The sequence below is a fragment of the Rhinopithecus roxellana genome, chromosome 9, assembly GCF_007565055.1.
Source record: "Rhinopithecus roxellana isolate Shanxi Qingling chromosome 9, ASM756505v1, whole genome shotgun sequence".
In the NCBI taxonomy this organism is placed as follows: Eukaryota; Metazoa; Chordata; class Mammalia; order Primates; family Cercopithecidae; genus Rhinopithecus; species Rhinopithecus roxellana.
Window position 1 is genome coordinate 28,171,859 of NC_044557.1, and position 10,847 is coordinate 28,182,705.

Genomic DNA, 10,847 nt, shown 5'->3' on the forward strand with positions numbered 1-10,847 from the left:
GACAGTTGAACTGAATCTTTAATTTACTGACTAAATTTTTATAAAACATTTCTGTGATAGATATTTTTCTAGGCACAAGAGGTAGGGTGGTAGAAGAACAAAAGATGGGAAAAAATATATTGTTTTCATGAAGTTTATATTCTATTAGGAGGAGCCTAATACAAAACATAATTACATTATTTCACATTTTGGAAAATGGTAAGTGCTCGAAGAAAATAAGGCAGGATAAGAGGAAGAAAAACTGAGTGAAGGGAGTTCAATAAAATGATGGCATTTCAATAGACACTTGAAAGAGTGAAGGTAGTAGGCATTATGATTATGTTCCAGGCAGAGAGAAGGCCCTGATGTGGAATGGAAGCATGCCTAACCTGTTCTGGAATAGCAAGGAGGTCCCATGGCTGGAGCAGAATAAGCAAGTGGAAATGTAGGAGGTGATCGGGTCAGAGAGTTTGGGAATGTGCATCGCACAGGACCTCTCTGGCTTTTACTCTGATGAAATAGAAAGCCCCTGGAGGGCTTCCAGTCTCAATTTTTTGAAGATTTCAGAGTGTAACAATCTGACTTACATTTTAAAAGGACTACTATGACTGAGCTCAGACTATAAAGTAAAAAAGGCTAGAAGCAGAAAGATCAGTTAGGAGGGCATTGTAATAATCCACGCAAGTCATGATGGTGGTTGGAGCCAGGGAAGTAGCAGGAGAACCAACAGGATTTGAAGGAGGGGAGTCAAAGATGATGCCGAGATGATGCCCAGCAACTGGAAGGCTGGGGCTGCTATAACCTGAGTTGGGGAAGACTGCTAAGAGAGCAGGTTTTGGGGAGAAGATCAGGATTTGAATCTTAGACATGTTAAATTTGAGATGTTGATTAGGCATGTGTCTAGAAGGCAGCTGGATATGAGAACACGGAATTCAGAGGAGAGGATTGGGCTGGAGATTTTTATAGTAATTGGGAATGATCAGCCTCTGGGTAGAACTCAAAAATGTCATCCAAAAGACCACCAGGATGGCTAAAAGATAAAAGGGACAACTTTACTGGGAATATCAGTTCACAAACTGAAAAAGAGATAAGTCTCTGGTGTTAACCAAAGGTGTTCTTTCTTTGAAGAGGAGAAGGACTAGTTGGGTTTTATGCCTCCCAGGGTCTGCATTACAAAATAGAGTCCTACAAATTCAGCAGATTTGGAGGAGAAGCTATACATATTTATGAGGGAAGGTGAGTTATGTACAATGGATAAACATGTAACATACATCTGATGGCAATTTGGGGGTAGGTACTTAGCATGAAAATGAAGTGGAATTGGACTCCTTATGTCAAAAGGTAAATTATAAGACAAAAAACGATTTGCGTGCAACCTCTAAAAGCTGGCTGAAATCAGCTTAAGGTCTGCAGTTGCTTATTAGAAAAGAATCTAAGGTCAGTCTTCTGTCCAGCAGAGTTGTAGTGGTCTGGGTTGTAAATCAGTTAGGAAGGGTCTGATAATTTTCCTGATAGCTCCTATTGTTAGGGAGTTTAGCAAGAGTGCAGTTTTTCTTGTAGCTGTAGGAATTTGGAAATTCTCTATGCCAGCCAGACCCTGAACCCTCAACTCCTAGGTACCTTTCATTTCCTTAACCTTAGGGTTCTTCTTAGTTGATAAAGGGGCATCTACTTTGGGGTCTCAGATGATAAAACTGAGAGACCAGAAGAGGATATCAAGAAGAGAAAGAGTTCAAGGACTAAACCTTTAAGGTCTGAAGCCAGAAAAAAAGAATAAAAATTAACAAAAATATTAATAAAGTATGGTTACAATTTGAAGAAAAATCAGAACAACATGGGGTCCTAGAGGAAAAGTAAAAAATAAAATAGAATTAAATCATGTATCTAAGAGAAAGTAAAGAATGACTGTTAGAAGCTGCTGGTAGGTCAAGTAAGATGAGAATAATGGACCCAGAATTTCACAATATGACATCTCTAGTGACCTTGATAAGAGCAGTTTCAGTGGAGTTTTGGTGGCAAAAGCCTACATGAAATGAGTTTTGGGAAGGTTGGATGAGATAAATGAAAGATATTGAACAGAGATAACTCTTTCAAAGAGTTTTAATGTAACGGGGAGCAGAGAAATGGGGCAGCATCTGGAGGGGGAAGAGGAACTAAGGAGAGGTTTGTTATCATTATTATCATCTCTTAAGTTGGAGAAGTAATAACATGCTTTATGCTGACAGGAAAAACCAGTAGAGATGAAAAGTGGGAGACATAAGAGAGATGCAGTTTAAATGTCATTGTGTAGAAGGGGGGAATGGGATCTTGTGCAAATATGGAGGAAGTGGTTCATAAATAGTTAGAGGAGGGAAGTCCAAGTGTATCTGTACTGACTCTTTTGGCCTTCTTTGGCCAAAGACGGCTCAAATTTTTTTTTTGTTCTTGGTGATATATATGTATATTCTCTGTAACGAGTGTGTGTGTGTGTGTGTAAATAGTAGCTGTGAGGTAAGCATGCTTATATATTTGACACATATATGTATATATATGTGTATTACAAATGTATATTATACAATACAAAGATTGTTATTTTGGGATATATACACACATGTATGCACACATACATACATATTTAGTGATATACATATATAGGTATATATACATATACACGCATATATAGTCCTATTCTTTGTAAAGTAGAAAACAATAATAAATGAATTCTTCTTCTGAGAGATTTCCAAACTCCATAGCACTATAAAGCCACCTAAAAATTTCCGACTTTTCAAAGGCATATTGTTAGAGCTCAATTAGTCTTTTTTTAAAAAAAAATTCCTTCTGGTATTAAATTAACATGAAAGAGCAGTTAAGTGTATTTAGGACACTTTATTTAAAGTGTTTTCCAATCAGGAAACAATATTTTTTTAAAGAATGAATCTTTGAAGTGAGTCAGCCGCTGCTTCTCCCTCCCATGATTGAAGTGAGGGAGAATTATATGGAAAGAGTCCAGGACACTCTTCTTCGGTCCAGACAAAGCTGTGGTGATTAGGAGAATGAATTGCAAATGAGGAAGACAATAGGGAAGAAGGTTCTTTTATGAAGGGAGAGAGGATGAGTGTTGCAGAAAGGACGTTTAATAATGACAATGCAGGCTCAGAAAGCACTTGAGGATGTGAATAATTCAGCAGCCATTAGAGAAAAGGAAACCTTGGGAGAATGTCATTCTGTGGACACCAAATTGTACAGTATGGGTGCAACATCTGTGCCCTCCCAGATGGGCCCTGCTGCTGATGGGTAGACAACAGTAAATACAACCAGTTTATCGAGTACTCTCAATTAAGAAAGATAAAAACATGAAATGGCTTTATTTCTCTATGGTTATAGCTCTTATCCATGCTATGCCAAATCTCCCTTCCCCATTCAGAGCAAATCCCTTTATTCATTTTGGGAAGATTCCATAATTTTACAGATATTTTCAGCTATTAAAAGACCAGTTTAAAATTTAATCTCATATATCATTCCAAGCTTTCCTTGCTATCATATGTCAGGCTTATAGCCAGGGAGATGGGAGGTGTGGGGGCAGGCTGTTCCAATACTATATCAAGATGGGGGCTTCTGATGGTGCAGGATCATGTACCACCAGCAAGTCCCATGATTATGGGCATACCTCATTACCTCCTTCACAGTGAAGTGGCCCCTTTGGTTAAACACTACATTGGTGTGGGATTCTATGCCTGTAAATCAGGCTATTGGTCCTTGGATGATGGTGCTATCTATTTTCATGGGAATATATCATTGACTCTTCTGGGCTGAAAGGCACCCATTGTAGCCAACTTGCCACCATGTGGCCAGTTGGTCTCCTCAAGGAATAGTGCCAGTCTCAGCTTTGGTCTCTGTTGCTTGTAGGTTGGACATTCAGAGGTGACAATGGTCAGATCAACCTTGGTAAGTGGGAAACTACGGTGTTTGTTCCATGCAAAGTTCTGTCTCTGCCACTTTGTTTGTTTGCCTCTTTTTTCAGTACTTGAAGGTGGCGGCTGACAAAGTCTGACTGATATCAACAGACTGATTCATTTCATCTGGTTGGAAATTTACTGCCTTTCCTGTGGTAGATGCCTTCTGATGGGTCTTAATGGGAAATGCGTGTCATCGCACTTAATACTTGTGCCTATATTACCTTCTACGTGCTTCTATCAGAAATCTTTGTTCCCCAAGTCTTTTACCTTCTTGGCTTTGACGTGAGTTTCTATATAAATACATATATAGATATGTATATGCACACATATATATATGTATGTGTGTGTGTGTATATGTATGTATATAAATATGTATGTGGTGTGTGTGTGTGTATATATATATCCCTCAGGTCTTTTCTTTTTTCATGCAAAATAGTTGATCAGTGCACTACCCAGTGCACCCTTTGGGAAGATATTCTGTCCACTGACTTCCAAGGCTACCTTTGAGTGAGACAGTAATGCAGCTCTTATCCATTTTTGGCTTCTACCTTCCTATCAAGTCTTTCCACCCATAATCCAGACTTGGGCTTTTTCTTCCTTCCTTAGGTCATCTTACAGGACTTCCCATGGCTGTCTATGTAAGCTGAGAGAGAGATGGTGGTGTAACCGTGAAGGATAACATGGTGCTCCCTGCTCATACAGCTTGCCCGTGTCCTGTGTTCCCAATAAAACTCTCTTTGAACTGCCTTTGGATCAGCTTGACTTCATTACTTAGTGGGTGAGACAGGACCCAGCTTATGATGGGGAGCTCTGCATGTCCATTTCCTGGGTGTTTCATGATTAAGTATTCCATCTCTACAAGAGCCGAGGAGCATGTCAACAGCTTTTCTTGTTTCATGTGTTTCCCCAACACATGATTTTTCACAGCAGAAGTCAAAGCTTTGTACCAGAAACCCAGATTCTGCTTTGTAATTCTCCCCCTGGGCTTGCCATAAACACATCTTTTTCCATCCCTGGCACCTTACACACCAGAGGGTTCGTGAGAACCTATTCTCTACGTGGCAGGGCTATTTATACTGCAACCCGAACCTGATGATGAAAACTTTCCTCCTTCAGGCTCCATTTACATTCAGCAGTTTCCATGACTCCCAGTGTTTGATCTGGAACAGTATTGTTAGGTGTGCAGTGTGTTGCCTCCGAAACTCAACAGAGGCCTCGCAGGTGTGTGCTTCACTCTGTAATGGTAGATATAGAAATAGAGATAGAAAAGCTGCAGTGATTAGTCTTTTCTTTTTGCTCTTTTAACATACCACCTTATTGAGGTATGTTTGACATATAAGAAATTGTACATATGTAATTTGTACAATTTGAGTTTGGAGATAAGCATATACCCATGTAACCATCACCACAATGTGTGCCATAAACCTATTCATCACCTCTGAAAGCTCCCCTGGCCTTCTTATTTATTACAATTATTATTGCTTTGTGATAATAATACTTAACATAAGATCTACACTTCTGGTATATTTTAAAGTATATAATACAGTATGATTTACTGTAGGCATTATGCTATACATTAGATCTCTACCTTACTCATCTTGTATAAGCAACACTTTGTATTCTTTGACTAATACCTCCCTGATTCCCCAGCCTCTGGCAACCACCATTTTACTCTCTGCTTCCATGAGGTTGGCTATGTTAGATTCATCATATAAGTGGTATCATGTATTTGTCTTTCTCTGTCTGACTTATTTCGCTAAGCATAATGTTCTCCAGGTTCATCTGTGTTGTTGCAAATGGCAAAATTTCCTTTTTACTTGAAAGCTGAATAATATTCCATTGTATGTACTTACCAAATTTTCTTTATCCATTCATCCATTAATGAGCACTCAGGTTGAGTCCACATCTTGGCTATTGTTATTTGTGTCTCTTTTTTAGATAAGTGTCTATCCAATTCCTTTGCCCATTTTAAAAACTAGGCTATTTTATTTTATAATTATTTCTGCAGTTGAGTTGTAGGAGAGTTCGTTATATATTTTGTCTATTAATCTTTTATCAGATGAAAAGGTTTGCAAATATTTTCTCCCATTCTGTAGGTTGGTTTTTCATTTTGCTGATTGTTTTCCTTGCTGTGCAGAAGCTGTTTAGTTTGATGTAGCCTTACTTGTCTCTTTTTACTTTTGTTGCCTTTGACTTTCAAGAAATTATTGCTAAAGCCAATGTTGAGAAGCTTTCCCCCTCTGTTTTCTTCTAGAGGGTTTATGGTTTCAGGTCTTAGGATTAAGTTTTTAATCCATTTTGAGTTGACTTTTGTGTATGATGGAAGATAAGGTCAAATTTTCTTCCCTTGCATGTACTCTGTGTTTTTCTTTAGAGTGGTTATCTCAGCATTCTCCTGACCACTGGACGCCTAAACACTTTATTGCAGTGAAAGGTCAATGAGACCTCAAGATGTAGTTGTCTTAACATAGCTTTTAGCACATTAGCTACCTCTTGCTCAGTTTGCTGGGTAAGCATAATGTCATCAATATAATGTATCAATAAATGTGATATTATGTGTGATATTCAGGCAGTACAGGTGCATTTGGAACAGACCATGAGGCAAGTGAAAGAGTTAGCATAGCCCTGGGCCAAAAGTGTTGATGTATATTATTATCTATTCCATGTCAATTCCATGTGAACTGTTTTGAATCCTCTTTTCTAGTTGCAATAGAAAGAATGCATACACCAAATCCATGGTTATGTATCATTTATTTGATTCCATAATAGTCTGCTCCAGCAACAACATAACCTTTTGTGTGGTGGCAATGTTGGGGCTAATGATTGAGTTCATGTGGTATACTGTCATTTCATTCCCCAGCAATCATCCAGCTTTTGCAAGGATGAACTGGAATTAAATGAAGATATAAGGATTACCATTTCTGCATTATTTAGATGCTTAAGGGTATAACTAATCTCTGACATTTCCCCCAGGATGCAATATTGTTTTTAATTCATATCTAAGGCAAGAGGGAGGGAGACAGTTGCAGAGACTTCTATGTGGTCCTCCACTTTCTATAGCTCTTACTTCAAAGAACAAGATCTCAATGTGAGGGTAACTCTAGCCCAACTAAATGGCTATAGGTCCATTTGAAGAAGGACTAGGGGAATCATTAGGGTATATACTTGCCCTGGTGTTGCCAGTGTATGGGCAATCAGTTCTAGTTCTGAAAACTGGCTTAGGGGTGGTATCTGGGCAAGAGATGGTAACTTTTTACTGCACTCACTTCCTCAGACTCCTCCTGTTCACTCATTCTTGCTTTCTTTTGATTGTATGTCTCAAGCAGTGACTTTGTGGGCTGCCTGACCCTCCCCTGACCCTTTTTGCCACTAGGATGCTTTATTAAACATCTGCAAAATACTCTGAAATCAAGACTCTTGGCTACTGCCCTAACTTCGTATGCTGTTATAATAATTGCAAACTCCTGGCTTCTGCCACCTAAACTCTATTGCTTCAGAAGCACTATTCCATAATGGCCTCTCCCACCTACCACCATCTCTGGCCTGCAGAGGGGAGGGAGCCTTGTGCATTCTTCCCAATGTGTTCCTGATAGCTTTGGCAAATGGTGTGTTCTTTGAGATTTCCAAGGAACACAATCATAATTTTGAACTGTATATAATAAACTCTTAACTCTTTTAAAGTATAATCCTTTTTTTTAAGCTGGATTATTTAATTCTGGCTATATTATGCTGAGATTTAACTCTAGTTAATAGCCAGGAGAGGAAGTGGAAGCATCTTGAGAGATGGCCTTGTTAACTGCAGGACAGAGCCTCTGCAGCATCTCCCAGTACAGGGCCACAGGGAAGTGGTAGTTTTACTTTTAATTTTTAAAAACTCAAATTTTAGTATTATAAAATATATATAACATATCATAAAACATACCATGTTAACATTTTTAAGTGTACAATTCAGCAGCATTAAGTATATTCACCATGTTGTACTATCACTAGTATTTCCAAAACTTTTCCATCACCCCATATAGAAACTGTGTACCCATTAAGCAATCCTTCTCCAGTCCCTCATCCCCAAGCTTTTGGCAAATTTTCTTTTCTTTTCTTTTTTTTTTTTTTTTATGGAGTCTCGCTCTATCACCCAGGCTGGAGTGCAGTGGCACAATCTAGGCTCACTGCAATCTCCGCCTCCCAGGTTAAAGTGATTCCCCTGTCTCAGCCTCCTGAGTGGCTGGGATTACAGGTGCCCACCAGGCCTCACAAATTTTTGTGTTTTTAGTAGAGAAGGGATTTCGCCATGTTGGCCAGGCTGGTCTCTAACTCCTGACCTCAAGTGATCTACCTGCCTTGTCCTCGCAAAGTGCTGGGATTATAGGCGTGAACTCCCTCGCTTGGCCAGCTCTTGGCAAATTCTAATGTACTTTATGTCTCTATTAATTTGATTATTCTGCATATATAACCGGAATCACAAAATGTCCTTTCATGTCTGGCTTATTTCATTTAGCATAATGTTTAAAAGTTTCATCCATGTTGTAGCACAGGTCAGGACTCCATTTTTTAAATGCTGGATAACCTATTGTATGCATATACCTTATTTTATTTATCCCTTCATCAGTTGATGGATTTTGGGGATGTTTTCACCCTTTGTTTATTGTGAATAATGCTCTAATGAACACTGAAGTACAATTATCTGTTCGAGTCTGTTCATTTTTGGGGGGTATATATCTAGGAATGGAATTGCTGACTTTTATGGCAATTCTTTTTAACTTTTTGAGGAACTGCCAAATCAGTGCTAGTTATTTTTTTCTTTCTTTCTTTCTTTTTTTTTTTTTGTTTTAGATGGAGTCTCACTCTGTCACCAGGCTGGAGTGCAGTGGTGCGATCTCAGCTCACTGCAATCTCCGCCTCCCGGGTTCAAGCGAATCCCCTGCCTCAGCCGCCCGAGTAGCTGGGACTACAAGCACGCACCACCACACCCGGCTAATTTTTTGTATTTTTTTAGTAGAGACGGGGTTTCACCATGTTGGCCAGAATGGTCTCGATCTCTTGACCTCGTGATCTGCCTGCCTCGGCCTCCCAAAGTGTTGGGATTACAGGCCTGAGCTACTGTGCCTGGTGGCTAGTTCTTAAGAGGGAGGTATGAGACATATGTATAGACAATTGAAAGGAAAATATCTTGGGCCCCCAAAATCACTAAACTAAAAGGAAAATTTAAGCTGGAAACTGCTCAGAGCAAACCTGCCTCCCATTCTATTCAAAGTCATCCCTCTGCTCACTAAGATAAATGCATATTCTGATTGGCTCCTTTGGAAAAGCTAATTAGAAACTCAAAAGAATGAAACTATTTGTCTCTCACCTACCTGTGACCTGGAAGACCCCTCCCTGCTTCAAGTTCTCCCTGCCTTTCTGGACAAAACCAGTGTACTTCTTACTCTACTGATTAATGTCTCACGTCTCCCTAAAGTGTATAAAACCAAATTATGCCCTCACCGCCTTGGGCACAGGTCGTCAGGACTTCCTGAGGCTGTGTCATGGGCATGTGTCCTCAGCTGTGGCAAAATAAACCTTCTAAATTAAATGAGACCTCTCTCAGATTTTCTGGGTTTACAACTATGAATGTTCAGGAGAGTTTGGAAGCCAGTATCTTCAAGGTCATCTACTTACCTGTGTTAAGGGGACATCTCCAGAGGGACAGAAGCACTGTGATACATATGAAAGGAAACTGACTAGGGGAAATTGGCTCACACAATCACATAGGTGAAGTTCCTGATGGGTCACCTGCAAGCTGGAGAACTAGAGAGGTGGGCGGCATGGTTCAAAGTCCAAAAGCCTGAGAACCAGGGAATCTGATGCTGCAGCCCTTAGTCTGAGGCCAAAGGCCTGAAAGGCTCTGGGAGTCCTTTGGTGCCAAAAGGCCAACAAAATTGGAGTGTGATGTCCAAAAGCAGGAGGAGAAAAAGGCATCCTGCTCTGAGACAGAGAGGAAGCAAGAGGGAGCTGAATATCTCCTGTCTTCCACCTGCTTTGTCCTAGGGGAGCCCCCAGCCCATGGGATGCTGCCCCCTACTTTGAGGGCAGGACTTTCTCCCTCAGTTCACTGACTCACTCACTAATCTCATCTGGAAACAACCTTAAACACACACCCAGAAACAGCCATTCCCCCTTCCAGTCACATGAACCCCTAACATTAACCATCACGCTTTCCCATGTGTCAGGATGCCACATTCCCCAACTATCCTTCGAATAACAACCTGGCCTTTCATGAACTTTCAATTATATTTGAAAATCAGGCTATCATTTTACTTTTCCACTTGACTCCCAGGAAACCCTGTCATTCTTCCTATGCCAAATACAGCTACTGGGCATAGAGCTGCTATACATTTTTTCCTTCTTTGTGTCCTAATATGTGAAGCTTCGCATGTCTATCTAGGTATAGAGCAGGATAAAAGTTATCTGTTTAAATTAGATAAGCAAATGAAGATTGAATACCATTTGCTTCTACTCACAATCATTGCTAGTCTTTACTAGGGCACTTACCGCTGAAGATTAGAGAGAACATGCTCTTTCCTGTCCCCTCAGGAAGGTGCCTGGCTCCCATCATTAAAGAATCTCAGTATAATGTGGGATGCTTATTGCTTCTTTGTCCTCATCTCTGATCTCTAGTCACCAATTCTAGGAGAACAGAAATGCCAGTTTCCTCTAACAGTGAATTGGCAGGAGGGCTTAAGGATTCTGTGTTCCATGCTGCAAGTATACAGAAGTCTGCTCAGGTTGGTAATCACATGGTAGAGCCTCATTCTAAGTGAAAACTGCTTCCTTAGTAGCAGGGAAATAATACTTGCAAACGGTGTGGTGTAGTGGCAGGAAGAGCCCATAGGGTGGTCATCAGGAAGTGTGGATGAGAATCCAACTCTGCCACCTTCCTACTGCTTGACATTGGGA

General features: G+C 40.1%; 1 long non-coding RNA gene across 1 annotated transcript in view; it reads left to right on the plus strand.

Annotated features, from left to right (window-relative positions):
- Window positions 1-9,464, plus strand: part of LOC104669253 — a 32,140-nt gene extending 22,676 nt beyond the window's left edge. The window contains exons 2-3 of the long non-coding RNA XR_748962.2: window positions 3,865-3,903; window positions 8,745-9,464. This is a non-coding gene — a long non-coding RNA (uncharacterized LOC104669253). The remainder of the gene's footprint in view (window positions 1-3,864; window positions 3,904-8,744) is intronic.
- Window positions 9,465-10,847: the final 1,383 nt, after the last annotated feature.